This window comes from Danio rerio, chromosome 20 (genome assembly GCF_049306965.1).
Source record: "Danio rerio strain Tuebingen ecotype United States chromosome 20, GRCz12tu, whole genome shotgun sequence".
NCBI classification, from domain to species: Eukaryota; Metazoa; Chordata; class Actinopteri; order Cypriniformes; family Danionidae; genus Danio; species Danio rerio.
In genome coordinates this window covers 34,199,363-34,215,125 of record NC_133195.1, presented here as the reverse complement: position 1 = coordinate 34,215,125, position 15,763 = coordinate 34,199,363, and the positions used below count along the sequence as shown (strand labels likewise).

General features: G+C 34.7%; 2 protein-coding genes across 4 annotated transcripts in view; both read left to right on the top strand.

Moving 5' to 3' along the window:
- The window catches only part of usta (uronyl 2-sulfotransferase a), a 118,858-nt gene that overhangs the window by 694 nt on the left and 102,401 nt on the right, over nucleotides 1-15,763 (top strand).
- LOC141379311 (uncharacterized) overlaps nucleotides 1-15,763 on the top strand; it is a 701,133-nt gene that overhangs the window by 672,384 nt on the left and 12,986 nt on the right. The window lies entirely within an intron of this gene.

Below are 15,763 nucleotides of genomic sequence, written 5' to 3'. Positions count from 1 at the left end.
AGAGTTCATTAAAAATGAAAATTGTTTTGTCTTTCACTCTCCCTTACAGTTTTAAACCTGTCTGAGAAACACAATGACAGCCTCAGTCACGCTAACGTAGTCACTTATCAACGTGGATTGAGACTGGAAGAAATACGAATAAATGATGCCAGAAGTTTATTTTGGGTTAATCATTTCTTTAACAAGATATTGTTTTCCTTACTTCATGTTAGCCAGTCAGTCAGTTATGTAGCCTTAACACATAAGCAGTATTCACAGTGCAGGTCTTGTTCCTTCTGTCAAAATAAACAAACCACTATTTCATGATGTGTCCCTGTTAACCTAACAGACATCAGTTGTGTTGCTTCAGTCTTTTATGTGTTAAATGAGTTTTAAGCTTGCTTAAGGGCATTTCGATATTAGATAAACTTTTTAAATGTGTTTATTTTACCAGGAACGCTTATTGAGATACAATATCTCTTCTACCTGGAGTTTTGGTCAAGGCATGCAACATAGAACAAAGTTACAAAAAAATAAATAAGAATACATAGAGTATCACAACACAGAGACACACACATACATAGTATAAACCATAATCAATGGTTAAAACATGTGCACTATTCTAAATTGACAGTCTTTAAAAAGTTTTTAAATATAGCGATAGATGGGATGGATTTTATTTGTAGTATATCTTGAAGCTTATTCCATACTGATAGAGCATACTTAGAGAAAGCAGATGGACCTGTGTGAAAAAAAAGTAAGAGTGTATCTGCTGATCTGGTATTGTATGTTTTTGAACACTCCAACAAACTAGATATATACTGTGATAATTTACCAACTAAAGCTTTAAAAATTAAAAGTAAAATACGTTGTTTTCCCATTGACTGTAATGAGGTCTATTCTGTCATTTTATATAAATTACAGTGATCTTTGCATGCACTTAAACCAGTGACAAATCTTAAGGCGATATGATAAACAATATCCAACTATTTAAAACATTCAGAGGTGCGTGCATATAAAGTATCCAATACTGAAAAAAAAATGTACTCCCAACTAAATGTAAAATTTTTTTTAAACGACAATAAAAACCTAATGTTGGTTTGAGTTTTTTAAAAAGGTTATCGATATGACTACTACAAGTCAACTTATCATCAAGCCAGACATCTGAATATTTATAAGATGCAACTTGTTCAATCTGTGAGCCATTTAAAGTTTTAATATTAAAATTGTGTATTGATAATCTGGATCGGATAAAGATCATGTATTGAGTCTTTGTGTGTATTGGTAACAATTTGACGAACTTTGAAGGTATAATCTACCCAGAAATGAAAGTTAATTTGCTCACCTTCAGGACATCCAAGATGTGGGTAACTTTTCTTTTTAGTAGAACATACAAGGACCATTTTTAGCTGCAACTGTGGTCCTTGGTGATTCCTAAAAATCAAGAGAGTGAAAAACATATACGGACAAAACAAAAGTAATACACATGACTACTCGTGACACACCGAGGTCTTATAATGCAAAACTGAAAGAAACTGAACATTGTTTACTTTTCTTTAACTTTACCTCATCCTGGACAAATGGTCATGAGTGTGTACATGACATTCTGGAGTGTGAGCTTTTTTGTTGCATAATGACATGCACTGATACAAACCTACATTTGAGCTGCCTGACACTGTTGGTTTATGACCTTTTTATATAAGTTGTGTCGTTCAGGATAAGCACTGATAAGAATTGTTTGATGAACGATATTACACATGCAGTTTGCACCCAAGCATATGTATGCAAAAAAAAAAAATAAAATACAATGATGCATGTATGGTATATTGGCCATATATATATATATATATATATATATATATATATATATATATATATATATATATATATATATATATATATATATATATATATATATATCCATACATGTATCATATATTCGTAAGTCCATATGTAAAGACAGTGGGGCAATTGTCACACATCCAATATAGTAGTTGGTTTTGATGTCTAAAAGTTGATAATAGGCTGTTGAATATGTACTGTACTATATGTAGCATTATTGGGGCAAAAAAGAATGACAACTAGCTCCAGTTTTCCCTGTTTCCGCACTTGAATGTTTAGCTGTCAGGGGAAATGTGCAGGAGGTCTATGAGAGCGAGAGAGAACACGGGTCATCATGTGTCATAAAGAGCAGTCTGTGTGGTGTTGGTATGACATTGAGAAACCCATTAGCATGAGCGGCACATGCTGTGTTTGTGACAGAAGTCAGTGCTCTGTCCTCATGATGTGATGAGCATAAACATCAGCTGTCTAATCCTTTGTATATATTGGCCTTATAATGAAAAACATCAGCATTTTGTATTTAAAGATATAAATAAATGCAAATGAAATAAAAGAAGATCCCACTATTGACAGTTGCATCACATGTCAGTTTTCATCTCACTTTCAGTCTCAAAAGAAATAATAGAAAACTATATTCTAAACCTTGTTTCTCAACCACGTTTGGGAGGACCACTAGCACTGCATGTTTTGGATGTCTATAATACCGTTCTATAATACCGTTCCCAAGCTATGTTTAAGATTTTTAAAAAAATTTATTTATTTTTTTTAAAGACAACAGTGTCTCCAGCAGGAAAGATATCAAAATATGCCTTTTTATTCAACCTGACATGTTTACTGCTCCAAAATATTTTAAGCAGGGCTCGAAATTGCGACCATTTTGGTCGCATATGCGCCCGAAAATTAATCTATGCGACCTCATAAAATATTTGGGAGCATTAGTGCGACTGCTGATAATGGTTGTAGTGCGACCTGTTTTGATTTTTTGTAAAAACGTGCTGAATAGCTCTTCCCTGCCGCTATATTGGTTCATATTAGCTGTCAATCACTCAAGGTATTCCGCTGTCAGATGACAGGGAAGGAGCTTTTATGACCACGGGAAATGCAAACGGCTAAAGAGTAAAAACTTAAAGCACACAGGTTTGCAAACCCCACCTAAAATTGAGGTGCAGATGAGAGCGATCATGACACGTCACGTGGTGAATAATGATCCGCCAGCTGAGATCAATCGAGTATGCGCTTCTTGGAGAAGGCGCCCGAATCTCCATGCGTCGCATTCACTGCGTGTTCAGCGCAAATGTCCGCTAAAAGTCAAATCTAATACTGTACATATCATCGCCAAAGAAGCTCGCCTTTACTAAGTTTACACTGAAACTGTGGCTCATAACAAAGAGCGGTATTTCGCCGGTGGTCATCGCAAGAATCCTGCTCTGCCTGGTCATAAATTGGGTCGGCTGACTCGCCAGCTTTTCCACTTACACAGAAAAATGAAGATCATCTCAGACTGAACCTTTAAATTGACACAAACTGAAACCAAATCTTTTAAAGAGTGATAGAAGTGAGACTTTACTTTCTTTCTTTTGTCTATTCTTTTTTGAGGTGTATATATATTTTTTTATTTATTTACTGATGACTGCTTTGCAGCTTTCATCATTGAATTGAATGATTTATTATAATCTTTTGTTTGTTTAGTAGCAGAAATATTATTTATTAAATTGACATGCATATAAAAACAGCAGTGCAAAATAAATATTTCTTACTCCAATGCTTCATTTTTGTTTGATGCAAACTATACAATTATTTTTCATAAAGTAACAGACTTTTTATAGCAGATAACCTACATTCATGCACATTCAAGGCAGTATCATAATGAGAAATGTAATTCATTGTTACTATTATTGTCATTTTCATCATCACTAATATTCTATAGCCTAATTATTAGACATTCATTTTGGAATTATTGCACACAAATATCAATGTCTTCGCAGCATTAGTTAGATAGTTGTTTCTGGTTTTTGTCAGTCCTATTGATGTTGTTTTAAAATACAATAAATCCCTTAAAAAGCAATTTGCAGCGGTGCTCATTCATTTTTTCTGGTGCTCCTAAATTTATTTTGGTGCTTCTAAATATTTGAAGTTGGGAGCACCGGTGCTACCAAGTAAAAAAGTAAATTTCGAGCCCTGTTAAGTATTTCAAAAAATTTAATATTTTGTTTTCAAAGGGGATTTTTTTTACCCAGACATTTACAAATAATATCTTTTAGAGCAGTAATCACAATACCGTGATACAGTGATATTTTTAACCAAGGTTATTATTCCGTCAGAACCTTATACCTGCCCATGCCTACTGTCACACCTATTACAGGTCTCTCAGTCTCTGCTGATCTAAATCAGGTGTGTTTGGTTAATGAGACAAAGAAAATGTGCCGAGCTGGTGGCCCTTCAGGAACATGGTTGAGAAACACTGCTCTAAACAAATGGCAAGCAGAATGGGATCAGTGCTGAAAACTAACCTTTTCAAAATCCACCCCTTAGTTCATAGGTCTCAAACTTGATTCTTGGATGGCTGCATGCACAGTTTTTTTCTCCAACCCTAATCATACAAAGCTTATCTTGATTATAGATTATCACTAATCAAGGTGTTCAAGACTACTAGAGACTATTAAGCAGGTGTGAGTTGGAGGGCTGCAGCCCTCCAGGAAATGAGTTTGAGGCTATTGCCATATTAGGAAGAAAATTGAACTATTCTTTTAACTCAAGACATGATGAGATGCTGTATTGGGCACAAGAGACTTATGGACATTTATTCCAACGTGCTCAAAATAGTCAATATTTCAATGGTAAACAAACTGTTAAAAATATACAGTAATACGGCTGCATGATATCGAAAAAAAAATAGCGATATTTATTTTTCTGCGATAAATATTGCAATATGAATACACTTTCAGAAGATGGTTTGAATAACTCTATTTGACAGTTTTCTGGAGAGTCTCATCATATTCAGGTACAGAAATAGAATAATTACAAAGCAAAAAAATCGATTTTCTAACTTTTTGTCTCGTTTCTAGTCCAATATCAAAAAAAACAAAATTGAAATAAATAAAATACTTAGACCAAGTAAAAATTCTGTTTAGTTTTCACCGTCAGAAGAAATATATCAAGGTAAGAAATGTTTTTTTTTTTTTTTGCATAAATCATATAAACGCCATATAAATACAGTGATTAAATACAATTCTGTAGCTCTCGGTAAGCTATAATTCAGACTTGACATTGCATATCTTTGCGATGTGACTATTGCGGATGAACACATTGTGATATTGATGCTGAAGTGATATATTGTGCAGCCCTATACAGTACTTTTGCAAAGCCCTATTATGTTGTTATTAGACACCCATTTTTATCTGGAGAGACTTTTAAAGTAAATGTTTCTAAGCCTTCAAAAATGGTAGAATTTTAATCAAAATTAAATCTTAAAAAATATTAGATTAGTATTTTATTTTATGTATTATTTATTGCTGTCTTTTTTAATTTTTATTAAAGCAATGATATTTGTAATATGTTTGTAAATTTAATCTATTTTATGACATAGCCAGATAAGCTGATATGGCAATAAACTTCAAACTCTCTCTCTATCCATCGATAGAAAAAGACAATGTAACTCACAGTGGGTTTATGAGACCCCCCCACACCCCTTTCTCAAGATTTAAGAGAAGTCCTTTGTGTCTTCAGAATGTGTCTGTAAAGTTTCCGCTCAAAACACCCAATAGATTATTTATTTTACTATTCAGAATATTGGAATTTTTCACTCAGAACACTATGCAGCTGTTTGTGTGGCCTGTGCCTTTAATGCTAGTTCTCCCCACCCACCGTTCCCATGTGCCTGTCAGAGTCTGCCTTAATCTCCACCTCGGCTGCATCAGATAAACAGCACAGTGACAGGCATGAAGGAAGCAGATCTCACATAACAATTATGTGAAATGCTACAGTAAGAAGGTGTCTTCTTTTATAATTGTACTGACATGCGGCTGTAGTGATAAGAAAAGGAAAGACGGTAAAATCGCTGTAGTTCATGAAAACATGCACTGTTTTAAAAACATTTTAAAAAAATTGTAAAACTCATTGTTGATCATATCTGATGATGATTGATGATCGCAGCGAGCTGAACAGATCTTTCATTGCCATTTGCTTTGTGCAAGTCCTGTCTGATATGATTAGAAGCATTACTATGGAGACATGTTAATATGCAGCTGTCAATCAATTTGGTGGGTGGGGAAACCACACTCCCACGTCATGTTGCGGTCGGCCTCAAAATGGGAGGGATTTGGATCCTATTTTAACACCAGGAAATAAAAAAAGAGACTTAAGGTGCTTTCACACTTTTGAATCAATTCAGTTGTTCCGAAAAAGGGATTAAAATTGTTACAATGTTGCAAAGAGCTAAAACAAGTCAAGTGTGAGTTAACTCTCCTTACATTGGTCAGAGTTTCATGGTTTATTTTGCGGAGTCCTGCTCAAGTGTCATGCGTCCTTATTTTATTTTATGGCGATGAGCAATAAGACATTATAAGCGGAAAGCTGAGCTTTAATTTTGAATGGGGACGCCCACAGACGTCATCACCAGATATAAATCAGAGGTAAGACTCTCTCATGCATAGCCCCTGGCTAGACTGCAGTTTGGTTAATGTTGCTAACGGATAAACAGCTCTCGTTAATAGTTCAGCATGCTTTCACTTTTGTATTTAACATGAAATGCACATTTACTGGTAGGAATGACATCTCGACCTACTCATAATTCTCTCTTCTTATAGCCATAAACGCCTATTACATACCCATAATACACTGTGATACAGCCGGGCTCGGATCATTTTGCTTTCTGCTGGTTTCACATATGCCAAACGAACTGGGCTCGCTAACTGGGCAAATGAGGTTCCAAAACAATAGTCTAGGTGTGAAAGCACCCTTATTGTCTATATATCACCCAAATATGACTGTGGACACACTATACCCACACACAGCTCTGTCCAAACAGCTTACAAAAGATGATTTTCATCATATCTGCCCTTTAAGTCAGCTGTTCCTTTAAGCAAATAAAATGATGCATTCTTAATGTATACTTAAGTGTCTGGAAAGCGGTTTCTCGTCCACTTTCATCTGTCATCTGCTCAAGCCTCACCCTTTACCATCAACACCTTCACTAGTAGCACCCACGTCTGCCAGTCACCCAAACAGAGCACACAGAGCCAGCCTTGTACAGCGCTGCAGTAGTGCTCATTTCAGCATGTTTTAAAGTTCAATCTTCAAAATGTCTACAGTCCATTGGGGAACCACAGCTGACTTCCTCAGCGCCAGTGCAGAAAATCAAACTGTTGACATTTCATTGGCATTGTGCATATGTATATATATTCATGGCAGACTTGTTGCAGAGTAGATGTGGCGTAATCTGGCTGTATTGTGGGATGGAAATGACTGATCAAATGAGCTGTGGAAAGCCAGGGATGTTCAGCAGCCGCAGGAAACCATTCTCATTCTCTGCAGGAGACACACAAGGTCATGTTCGTTTTGCCTGTAGGAAAAGCACTTCAGTCTTTTCGATCTTCAAATTTCACTGCGCTTTATTAGCATAAAAAGCCTACATTGGTATTGCCAGAGCTGCCCAGAATGAGATATTGCAAACAACAACAACAACAACAACAACAAGGGAAAACAGTGCAGAAATAAAAAAGTTATTAAATAAAAATAGTAAAATAATTAATTTGAGTAAAGTGTAAATCAAGAAAAAATGGCTTCAAAAAAAGAAAGCAGAATTATTGCTCTCATCGTTAAGAAGGAGAAAGGAGATTGAGACTAATTGTGCCAGAAGCTGTGATAATGAGCTCGTGTTTAGTGACGGAGACACAGACAGACTCCAGTCAGTTTCCTCACTGACCTTCATACTGTGGAGACAGACTCATCCTGTCACTGTCCTTATTAGTGTTCCTCTCGTAGTACACAGTGTCATTGTTTAGTGCATTATTAAATGTGTGGTCAGTGCATTGGTTTATGCAATTCTGTGATCAAACGTTTCCTGGATGTCTCTGTTTTTTGTCATAAAATGTGACTTTAGACCTACTCTCCTGATCTTGTACCTTTTCAAGGATAAATTACAGGGTTTTTTAGCTGCAGTATCTTTTTCTGAGCAGGATACTTTTGACAAGTTTGAAGTTAGTTAGTTTTCATGTTTCTGAAGAACTCTGTCATGTGTTTGGCTACATTTCGTCACCTTAGAATTATAAGGTTCTATCTGATATTTTTGTCAAAATTGAGTTATTGACATATTCATATTAAAGGACAACTTATTTACATTATGGTGTGTTTTTTATAAGTTGTTTACATTTTAAGACTTTTTTTATTTAAAAAACAAATGTTGCACACATACTGTTTGCTATGGGATGCAAAAACTTTAAAGCTCATTATCTCAAAATCATCCAGAACGCAAATAGAACTTTATAATTCCAAGGTGATGATTTGCTTCACAGAAAACCAAGTACTGTCATGTTAGTTAGTTAGTCTTTATTCATTTCCCGAAGGCAATTTTTTGCAACATACAATCATGTCACACATAATACACAAAACGCAATATACAAAACAAACCTACCCTAACTTTAAAACCTTTGCAGCTGAGGGCTTAAATGAAAGTTTGAACTGATTTCTTTCACTAATAGGACTCAGTTCTGTATCGAATACCAGAGGGGAGAGGGTAAAACTTGTGGCGCCTACGATGGGAATCATTTGACAGAATACTCTGAGCTTTACTCCAAACTTATCTACAGTATAACTGAGCCATTGTCATCTTTTTTTAATCTATTATTTACCCTCTTAGGTTAAAAGTCACATGTAAAAATTTGTGTAACACTTGAAATGTGCTACTTTTTATATGTAACCATGTGATCACTACTATCCGCTTGTTAAGTGGTGATGTATAGAATACTATTTCTGGGTCCAAGCCACTACTCATTTGAATTGAGAAAATATTCGCTTTTGGCCACTTTTTAGTCACACATTAAAGTACATTTTCTATAAAATCATGGTTTACGCAACAGTCTCTGGGCTTGCTGCATCATAAATACCAAAATTTTTACAATTTATAAAAATTCATCACTTTCTGGCCGTCGGATATTAGGCATGGATATATATACACTGCGATCGTGAATTTCGAAGTTATTACATCACTATGTGAAGTTTCATTATTACTATATGTTGAGTCTCACTAGTTTGATATAGCGCTTGGACCCGGAAGCTGCTTCACGTGACGTCACACTTAACAAGCGCATATGGTTTCAGATGTGTCCATATTTGTTCACGTTTCAAGTGTTCATAAAAGCAATGTTTCACATGTTCCATTTGAATTCCTCATGTGTTCCATCTTATATCTCATGTGATTTTAAGCACATGTGAAGTTTCTGAATCTTTTTATTAACCACTTAAGGATTATTTCATCAAAAATATTGAAAAAGTGAAAATATTGAGACATTTTATTACCTTTTAAAATAAGAGCTGTCAGTTTTAGGGTATTTTAAATCATTCTGATATGTGGATTTGGTGCTTAATATATATTTCTTATTGTTTCTGTCAATGCTGAAAACAGTTAACCAGAATACATAAGAAATTGCAGGGTTCTGTGATGAACAGAAATGTTGGATTAATTTAAAATCCCATTAGTTGTGGCACTTTAAACTCAATCTTAAGGCAGTTTGATATTTATGCAATCTCATTCATACATTTTTGTAAGGTTGTGTTCATGAACAGATCTGTAAGGTTCGTAAAATTAAAATGTGCGTTTTATGAATTGTATTGCAAGAATGTATTTGAATTTCTTTCATCAAAAAAGATTTTATTTAGGTTTAATTAGTTTGGTGTTACATTGCATAATGATGGTGATTGGTGAGTGTAAGCATAATATCCAGACTGAAGCTTCAAATGAGGAAGAGAGAGAAAAAGAGAGAAACGAAAAGGAAGGGTTTGCAGGGAAAATTGGGGTCACTGAGTCTCTCTTTTGAAGCAGAAGGATCTGCACTATTTACTTTAAGAGCAGGTGATACTTTTGGCTGGGCTGTGATTCGGTGTGTGTGTACACTGAGCGAACATGCATGTGTTAAGTCACTCTCTTGGATGGTGCTCAAGTGCAGCGTTGTTATGTGTCTTGACTAGTGTCAGGAAGTTCAGGGCTGTATCAGTAGGTCTGCTCCAGTGGGACACGTTTACCTTTCCTTTCGGCAATTCAAAAAGTACTTTCTGCTGTTGGTGATCTGTGGTTTTATTGATTCTCAGGCAAAGTTCAGAATCGAATATGTATTCGAACTATTTAGTCTCCACTTCACTTGCTAATCTGCAATTGCCTCTCTGGATATACCACTAACTGTACTCGAAAAAAAAAAAAAAAAAACATTTAATAAAATTTTACTAAAAAACACAAAAAATACTAAATGACTAAAATATTACTAATACTTTCCTTCTTAGACTGTACAGACCTGACACTTGCCTATAGCACTTATTTATTGTTGCTCTTATAGTTGTGTAAATTGCTTTCTTGTCCTTATTTGTAAGTCGCTTTGGATAAAAGCGTCAGCTAAATGACTAAATGTAAATGTAAATGAATACAGAATACAACTCTGTAAAGAATCAACATTTTACCCTATTAACAAAACCAACCCAAACTAATCTCTTACAATGACTTAAAGATCCCGGATTGGGTAACACAGTTAAAGCCTCCATCTTTATATAATGAAGAGAAAATTCAAATAAAATACAATAAAAAAAACAATTGGTGAGTTCAGTCAATAACATATCACATCTACACTGTACAATCAGTATATTTCTCACACATTTATTACTGTTCCATTTGCAAACAGGTTAAGTACTTGAACCATTTTTATAGTATAGGTTTAGCTTGTCCATTTGCTTATATAAGACAATTGTTTAATGTGGTTTTTAAATCTGTCCTCATAGGTTTAAAATATAGTTTTTGTGTTTGTGACACTACTGTTTTATAGTATGAGGTTCATTCAGAAGGAAAGAAAAAATCAGAAAAAAAAAGAACAAGGTTTTTATAAAAACTAGGGATTCTCCGATCAGGATTTTTGCACCCGATACCAAGTACCGATTCCTTGTCATGGTGATCAGCCGATACCGAGCTTCACGTTTATAATGCATAAAGCACATTTTTCCTCCAAGTGTGACACTTACAGTAAGTGGAGATCTTGCCTTACCTAAGAGAATAAATGAAGGATGTTCCATAAAATCCCTTAAACCTGTCTCTTATAACTGTTTTGTGTGGACATTTCATGGTCAGAAGCAGCTTTACAGAAAATAACAGGTAAAATAGTCAAAAACACAGAACTTTCAGTTCTTATACATGTAAAAAGGCCTAAATACATGCAAGGCCGTTCCAGTATTTTGCTCTCCAACTAGCAGGTCTGTGACCGCAGCTCCTATGCTCTGGACAGCCTTAAACTAGCTTTTTCACTCAACGAGAGAAACCGGGATGTGCACTCAAGATGTCTTTACTGTGCTATACATCTAACCTAACAAATGTAAAGCTTAGAACATCACCGTGCCTCTTGCAATCCGTTTTCTTGCTAAGTCACTCTCATCTCCATGATTTCCAGGGTATTTTATCTAATTCAGAACACCTGTGATTGGTTCATGAGATCGGCTGGTATAGAGTACCAATCGAGTCATTAAATGGATTATCGGCTGATACCGATCTCCAGTCGATCGATTGGAGCATCCCTATTAAAATATTAAGCAGTAGAATGGTTTTTAACAATAATTATAATAATGATAAATGCTTCTCAAACACCAAATTTGCATACTACAGTGCTTTCTGTTACAATGAATACTGGAATTTAAAAGAAGATGATAGAAGATAAAAAAAAATAGAAGATAAATGGATGGATAATATTTGGTGAGCCTAAGACAGTCAATCAGCCAACCAACAAAGATAAGAAATATAAAATTCCTTACTATATTGAGTAGAATCTCTGAGATGTTGGACGTTAATGGCACGTGTTTGTGTTTTTGTCAGTTTGGGTTATAGAAGGACTGTGTGTGTTTATGCCATTAATCATGATTTGTTATGCTGCCTTGACTTTAAAACTCTTTTAAACCTTAAAATGACATGTTTTCACACTAAAATGCCTGCTTCTGAGAGGGTTTTAGAATTGAAAAGGCAGCAGGTTTACAGAAAGATCTCCGGTACATGTGGATTAGAGTGGATTGTTAGATGACTACCACAGACACACATAAAACCTCTTCAAGAGATGATCTCCATCTTCTGTATATGTGATTTATTAGATGTTCGTAAACCGTCTTGCTCATAAAGATCTCCACCCCTGAACAGTAGGAGCTGGAGACTCTTTGCACTGATGTGATCTCTAAGGTTGGATTACAAATGTAGGAGAAAGTCATCCAGATGCTTCTGTCTGTGAGAGTCTTGTCTAACAGTGTGGGTGATGCAGGTTTGATTCTGGCCCGCGGTTTGTGAGCTTATGATAGGCTTATTATCAAATAATAAAAAATAAATGGGGCGTCATTGTGGTGCAGTGGGTAACGCTGTCGCCTCACAGCAGAAAGGTAGCTGGTTTGAGTCCCAGCTGGGTTAGTTGGCATTTCTGGGTGGAGTTTGCATGTTCTTCCCATGTTCGCATGGGTTTCCTCCGGGTGCTCTGGTTTACACCACAGTCCAAAGACATGCTCTGTAGGTCAATTCAATAAACTAAATTGGCCGTAGTGTATGTGTGTGAATGCAAGAGTGTTTCCCAGTGTTGGGTTGCAGCTGGAAGGGCGTCTGCTGCCTAAAACATATGCTGTATTAGTTGGTGGTTCATTACGCTGTGGCGACCCCTAATTACTAAAGGGACTAAGCCGAAAAGAAAATGAACGGATAAAACATAAATGCAAAATAAACAAAAATAAAACAACAAATTAAAAATATTGTTTCATACAAAGAATGCAACAATACAAAATGCAAAATGCTGGGTATACATTTATCAGATTGTGAAAAGTGGCCATAAATACAAGAATGAAGCCATGCAGAACATTTTATCTTAATATATTTTTGGCTATTCATGATTTTTAGTCATCTGACTGTATAAGACCTGGAGGGCCAAACATTTACAAAACTGCAGTACGGACCTGTCAGTTGCTTCAAGCCTTGAATATTTAGACTTTAAAAATGTGCATTTCTAAAGACTTAACAAGAATTAATGCTTATAATGTATTCAAAATCAGTTGCATTCCTGGTATGTTTGGACTTGAAATATCTGTGGTTTTTAAAATAGCACTAAAACAAAACTAAAGTCAAAAAGATGTTATTTAACATGACATGATATTATTATATTATATTATATTATATTATATTATATTATATTATATTATATTATATTATATTATATTATATTATATTATGTTATATTATATTATATTATATTATATTATATTATATTATATTATATTATATTATATTATATTATATTTTATTATATTATATTATATTATATTGGCATCACAGTGGAGCATTGGGTAGCACAATCGCCTCACAGCAAGAAGGTCGCTGGTTTGAGCTCCGGCTGGGTCAGTTGGCATTTCTGTGTGGAGTTTGAATGTTCTCCCTGTGGGGATAATGCGCTATAGGTGAATTGAATAAGCTAAATTGGCCAGAGTGTATAAGTGTGAATTTAAGAGTGTATGGGTGTTTTCCAGTGTTGGGTTGCAGCTGGAAGCGCATATGCAAATATATGCTGGGTAAGTTGGCGGTTCATTCTGCTGTGGCAACCCCTGATAAATAAAGAGACTAAGCCGAAAAAAAGAATAATATAATATAATATAATATATGGATATTTGTTATTTTAATGCATTTTCTTTGTATGCGATTGTGTTAGTATAGAAATAACTTTGAAAAAATAAATTCTTGCTCAACAACCTAGTTTTTTGTTTGAACAAAAATGAAAATATTTATGTGAAAAATTAATAAATTCATCTTACTTTCAGAAACGTTTATTGTCAGAAGAAAAAAAGCAATGCATTTGCCATGCACAGCAATGTGCCTACTGCATAAACATGTTTAATCTAAAAGTAATTTGCAAAGGACTTTTTTGGCACAATATAATGGATAACTCAATTTACATTTCCAAAATAACTTAAAATTGTTATATTTCAGAAAAGCTTATAATGTACAGTTAATTTATAATCTTAAAATGAAAACAAAAAAAAATAATAGTAATAATATTAGTAACAATAAATGCTTAACATTTCATTTAACATACAATTTTACTCTGTCCTTTGTTATCCTCTTTGTTAACACACACACACACACACACACACACACACACACACACGCACACACACACACACACACACAATCCCCATAGAAAGGCTTTGGCTTCACGGTCTTTGCAAAAATATGAAGTGTGAGCAATTCTGTATGAACAGCAGATGCACAAACAAGCATATAATCCTCATTTAACAACACCGTGATGTCAGTCTCTGCCAAGCACCACTTGTGTGTGTGTGTGTGTGAGAGTGTGATTTTAGGCACATCCCATCTTTGCACTCTTATATGGCATGCCTCCAGTGGCTTGCAAAAGAAACGAGCGATTGATTCTCATTTTTATTTCATTTATTCATCTCGCTCTCCACAGGCTGACAGATTTACACGGTGACTCTCTTAAACCCACAGGGCAGCTCCTCCAGAAGGGCACAGGTGGGAGATTTTGGAAGAGGAAATGAGTGTTTGGAGCTGTCAGTCATATTTTGCTGGGCGTTTAATGTAAACGGTGTAAGTTGTTGGTGGGCGTACGGTTGTCAGATTGTGGGATTGTTTATTGAGTATTAAAATCCCGCTCTGCTGAGCAGTACCTGTGAGGGTGGAAAAACTGAAAGGGGCCGTTTATAGACTCTAAAAGGACTGGACTGCAGACAATGTGCATCTATTATTTGACATTTGAACTTTCAGAGAAATATGTGCGTAGACGGAGGGAGGCTCTCTTGCTGAAGTGGTTTCCTGAATGTTTGACAGGGACAAATAGGCTTTGTAAGATCTGAGTTCTTTAGTTTTCTCTCTGATTTACAAACACAGAGGTCTTTCTATTTCTTTCTCTTTTTCTTTACATATATATATATATATATTTATCAATATTATATATATATAACATATTTATGACTAGACAGATATAATGTTTATTTTTAATAAATAATTTTTTAGGTTGTGGTTTATTCTATATTGTGAAAAGCCACAAATAAAAAAAAATCTATATTCCATATTTGATCATTTTTTTGAAATATTAACAGGGTTGTGGTTCTTAACAGGTTCTTAACTCTTAATACATTTTTTATTAATAGTTAATTTGTGTATTTATCAATAGTCCATCACTGATTGAAATATATATCAATAGCATTTGTTTTAAATATACTGTATAAATAAGAATCATCAGATCATTGATTGAACAGAGTTTTAACTGTTTACAATAGGGCTGCACAATATATTGTTTACATCGGTTCAGCAAAGATATTGCAAGGAGATCACTCGCAATAGTCACATTATGAGTATACACAATGTTGAGTCAGGATTATAATCGATCATTTCACATGTTTTTTAGGCCTGTGACTGTGTGAGGGTTTTAAAAGCATTCAGGCATACAAAATTTTAACCGGCAAATTAACATCAATTCATTTAATTGAATTGTTTATAAAATGAAGATTATGCTATATTATTTTACATTTGATTGTTCAATAACTGTATAAATGAATTCAGTTTGACTCCAAGGAATACAATAAAATGCTGTTTATTTAACTTGTTTATTTTTCTTTATTAAATTTGTATTTGCTTGTAGATTGTTTGTTATATTTTATGCATATGCACTCCCCTATCGAATCATCCCAATCAATCTGAAATCCTAAATTATTTCCA